The sequence below is a fragment of the Pinus tabuliformis genome, chromosome 8 (genome assembly GCF_031772625.1).
Source record: "Pinus tabuliformis cultivar Carrire ecotype Pingquan chromosome 8, CPIR1, whole genome shotgun sequence".
Taxonomy (NCBI): Eukaryota; Viridiplantae; Streptophyta; class Pinopsida; order Pinales; family Pinaceae; genus Pinus; species Pinus tabuliformis.
This window is the reverse complement of record NC_142294.1, coordinates 15,221,152-15,226,359: the sequence shown is the minus strand read 5'-3', so window position 1 is coordinate 15,226,359 and position 5,208 is coordinate 15,221,152. Positions and strand designations below refer to the sequence as shown.

At 38.2% G+C, this 5,208-nt stretch overlaps 1 pseudogene; it reads left to right on the top strand.

Annotated features, from left to right (window-relative positions):
* Nucleotides 1-2,647: 2,647 nt before the first annotated feature.
* Nucleotides 2,648-3,828, top strand: LOC149233925 (cyanamide hydratase DDI2-like; annotated as a pseudogene).
* Nucleotides 3,829-5,208: the final 1,380 nt, after the last annotated feature.

The following is a 5,208-nucleotide window of genomic DNA, read 5'->3' as shown; positions in this document are numbered from 1 at the left end:
TATTTGAGTACCAGATGCAGCTCAGAATCTTTGATACCCAACTGTGTGCGAAGGGTATGAAAAATGTTTGTGAACTCCGGCACATCTTGGTCTCGTCCCTGCCGCAGTGTGGTCCATTTGATGTATTTGTCCTCATAGGTTCCGACGGGGTAGTACTGCTCCTTGATGGCATCCCGGAAGTCATTCCAAGTCGGTGCGGTTGAAAATAGTGAGCCTGTACTTTCATCCTTCTGCTCGCAGTAGGTTTCCCACCAGTCCTTGACGTGGGGGGTTGCTTTGAGAAGAGCGAAAACAATCTTTTCCTGACTTGAAAATTCATGAACAGAAAAATACCCATCTAGCAGATTTAACCATTTATCTACGACATCTGCGTCTATTTGACCCTCGAAGATGGGGATTTCAAAATTAACTTGTACCTTGAAGGGTGTGGCATTTCCAGAGTCGCTGTTGGAAGCCGATGCGTCGCCTCTGGGTAGCCGCTAAAGGATCTGCACAAAGCTATCCATCATCGCGTTCCTTTGCCGCTCGAGCGCTTCTTCGAGCAAGATTTTGATAGGATCTCCTGCCCCCTCGTCTTTCTTCTCATCCGCCATGGGAGGACGTCGAGATTTGCGAGGCTGGTCTTGCAAATGTTCGACCAGTTCAAGCCCTAACTCCTTATATCCCGACCTCGTTGGGGACATGCAAAGAAAAACAGAGAAAAAGCAGACCGCTCTGATACCACTGATCTGGATTTAAGCAGGAACGCAATAGATTACAGAGATAACCATAAATACAGAGATGCGATAACCATAAAAACAGAGATGCAACATAAATAATAATATGCGACAACCATAAAAACAGAGATGCTGCGGAAATAATGCTTCATTTCATTAATGGAGAATACTGAAATATGCTTACAAATAGAAATAACCCAGCTAGGCAATGGTAGCTTATCTCTGAGAAGAGATGTGTCGGCTACATGCCTCTGAACTGTCTTACAATGAGGCTCGAGGGCCTATTTATTGTTGAGAAACAATGGAAAACCCTTCACATCCCGAAACCTAACCCTAGAAGATGAAACGCCAAATTGTGGGCCCCGTTTGGGTAAATTGGTACATCAATTTCCCGGGGTCGTAACTTTGGCATACGATCTTCGTTTGACGCGTACGATAGCTCGTTAGAAAGATCTATCCGAGTACTACCACTTTGGGAGGCAACATGGGTCCATGGACCCATGTTGCCCCAGATTCCCACAAAAACGTCGTTTAGGGCCTCAAAACGGATCCGAAAGTTCAGGACCTGAAAAACTGCTAAAAATAGTAAACTGTGCTACAATTTAGGAAACTGAAAAAGCTGAAAGAGACAGTTGTGGGGGTCCAAATGGGATAGGTGGGTGGCCACCAACATCCACCTGGATCAATAATGAAACCAAAGAAGAGAATTGAAATGAAGCAATAAGAACTATGCATTTACAAAAAAAAAACCCATGGGGAATATGCACTTGAAATAGTTAAAAAATAATCATTTAGTGCTTGGCATCTTCCAAAACGCAGTCGGACCGATGACAAAAGCAGCACTAATTGACATCAACAGGGTAATGTTCACAATACTTAACACTTTCAAGCCAATTCCTTGTGGTTTTTCTTCCTGATTCTCTCAGATGCACATGCAACAATTATTTGACATCTGCTTTCATTTTTTCCAACTTACGGATATGTTCATTAACAAAAGCAGGATGAAACCCATTTTTTTTTATCAAATCGCCTGTGAATATATGAAATGAAACTTATTGGTTCAGCAATAGAATGAACAACCATGACATAAAATGAACATAATTATTTTTCATATCTACAATGCCGTAAAAAACAAAAATAAAACAAACACACAAAAAAACAAAAATTTAAACCTATCTTTATAGGGGAATAAAACTAAAAACCATTAATTAACTAAAACAAAAAATAAATTCAAAATTTACATCATAAATAAATAAATAAATAAATAAAATGCACAATCTAACTTGTTGAATGGAGACAAACCCCATTAAAGCATCCAATCATGTGATTATTTCCAAATATTCAATATGAATGGAGACAACCGCCCATTAAAGCATCCACTCATGTGATTATTTCCAAATATTCAATATGCTAACTTCAACACTAAAAGACATTAACAAATAACTAAATCAGGACCGGAAAGAATATAAAACATCCATACCATTTCCCAAGGCATCTCTATGAGCCTACGTTATCTATCATTTACCAATTTTCAAATATACATCCGAAACTCATGGGATAAACTGAATCCACTTCCAACCCAAATTTGAAAAAGCTTTATAAGTACTTATAACGTTGAGGAAACCAACTGGAACAAATAATTTATTGGCCCGGATGAAATTTGATGGGGAATTGATTATTACAGAATGATTTACCAATCAAACATAGTTAATATTTTTTTTTGAAAACAGTACATCTTTTGTTAAAGCTCAAAAAACACAAATAATTGAGTTGATTAAAACAGTTATATTATTTTGAAATTCCTACCCTGTAATTCAAAAACAAATAAATGAGTCGATTAAATCAGTTATATTATTTTGAAATTCCTGCTCAAACCCCTTTAATGAACCTACTTCGTATAACAATTGAGAAAAAAATATTATAATCCAGTCAATGGCAAGTTGGATTGAATTATTTTATTTATAATTTCACAACACTGTGTTTGTGTTTGTGATGAGAGATTCAGATCACAAAACGGAAGCGAGCAGCCGGCAGAAATTCCTGTGAAATGTTGGAGGATTAAGGTAGTAGAATCCGATCTATTTGAGTTTTGATTCCATAATTTTAGGTGTTGCCTGTGTTGAGTTGATTAGAATGGCATCATCGTCAGAGGTGGCCCTGTTAAAAGAGGTGGAAGATCTGAACAAGCTGGAGAAAGAGGTGAACCAGGCGCTTCAATGTGCATCCAAGGGCACCCTCACCCCTCCCAAGCCCATATCGTTGGCGTCGATTCCTCTCCCGCAAACCCCTCTTACTGAGAAGGCCACTGCCTACGCCAAATCGTGGCTTGACTCCGCCGTCTTCCTCCACAGCATGCGATCGTACTATTTGGGGACGGCCATAGCCACGGTGAATTTCCCTCATTGGCATTGGGATCCGGAGATGTTCTATTTGTCATCGATGCTCCACGACCTGGGTCTCACATCCGTGGCCATGGAACAGACACCGCTTTCCTTTGAGTTCCACGGAGGGGTGCTCGTCCGGGAATTTCTGCTTCGCGAAGGAGCGCCGGCGCGACTGAGCGATCGAGTGGCGGAGGCCGTTTTCAGGCACAAAGACAACATATGCGAGACCTTTGGACACTCGCCGGAGAATGCGTTGCTCATCTTCGGAACCCAACTTGACGTGTACGGCGCATTCAACCCTCTCATCCACGCGGACACCGTCCAGGAGGTGGTGAATTTGCAGATTTGCTCATTCAGGAAGTGACGGTCAAGCGCTTCTGCACGGCGGCAGGTAGTGTGCAGGACTCAGGGTTTCTCAGTAAAATCAGAAACAATGCAGTGTTTGCAAAATATGATCATGAATCACTGTGATATCTACAGATATGGTGATGTCTCTATGCGTAAGAGATTCCGGGTTTCATCGAGTCATGGTGGGTTCATCAGAAATCCAGGTTTGGTTTTTAGGTTAAGAATTCATATCTAATATGTAAAAGTTAAAAGTGAAAAACAATGACGAGTGGTTTTTTTAGAGAGCGATTTCTACCCGGATATTAAATAAATGTATTTTTATATTTTCCAGATTTCGGGAAGTTGGAAGATTAAATAAATGGGAGTTGTTTTTAGTGTGATTTTTTAGATTTTTTTGGTGTGATTGAATATGATGGAAAAATTTGAAGTGAAATTTTGATTTGTATATATGGATTCAACGCCTTCAAAAATTTTTAGGGCATTTTGATTGTGTACCGGTTACCCATCAAGCTTGTGATTTCAATAAATTCCTGCCTGATTTTAGAGAAATTAGACAGGAAAACGGGCAAAAAATTCCAAAAAGTCAAAAACAACTCCAAATAAATGTTTTTTGATATTTTCCATATTTTTGTAGAAATAGAAACATAATTTAGTTATTTATTTATATAGTGAAAAAATAGCTGGAAACATCATAATTGGTTGTTATTTCCAAATGCAACAAATCCGTTGCTGATATTCATAGAAAAACATGTCATTAGACTAGAATCTTCTTTGTCTTACGTCATTAACCTATTTCCTTGTATCTAATAAAAAGAGTTCTTAACCAAACAAAAACAATTTGTACTCAATTATCTTCCTCATACCTAAAATATATAATAGAACAACAATATTATAAAATTTATAATATTTTAATAACACCTACTTGGAATTTGGAATTTTTGGTCCAAAAACCTATCTTTATATCTAAGAGGTTTTTCATCAATAATAATAAACTTGTTGGTCGCTTGTTTGTCCCCATATGTAATGAATGAGGAATTTGAGCTAAACATTCTCATGCCATTTTAATGGAGAGTGATAACTCTGCATTCAACAAGGGGTAGCTGTCTAAATGGTGTTCCTCTGCTCTTCATTAAGGTTTATTTATATTTTCTAATCTGGGATCAGAACTAAACTCAAGTTCAGGTCTAAGGCTAAGGCTAATGCCAAAGGCAATGGATAACACAGAATGAAATAACATTGACTTAAAATAAGTCGAAATTAATGCCACCGCCCTGCGGAAACAACTCATGTCAGGCTTTTGCAAATGTCTTCAACAGGATAAATGGCTGGTTTTTGCAAATGTCTGCAACTGGATAAATGGCTGGTTTTTGCAAATGTCTCCCATTGGATTTTAATGCCATCGATTTTCAGAGGCTCACAAATAGATAAAACACAGCATTCTAGCTCCAAGTGAATACATATAACAAAAATGCTATAGGGTATTGGCAAAGGCTACTAGTTTACAAGGTCAAGGGACTAGCAGTCTAGTACTAGCTACTCTGGAACATGTTTATTCGCTGTATCACTTACAGAGAGCAGTGTATTGAAACAGCTGTCGGTTAATTATAAGCATATTTCTGTTATGTTGGTTAATAGTTACCATTATGATTATTTTTATAAGATAATATATTTGACAACTCCTTTTCTGCTTAGTTTTCTGTTTTGAAACAACATTTACAGCTTCATGAAATATTTCCACACAGATTTGTGATCATTGAAGG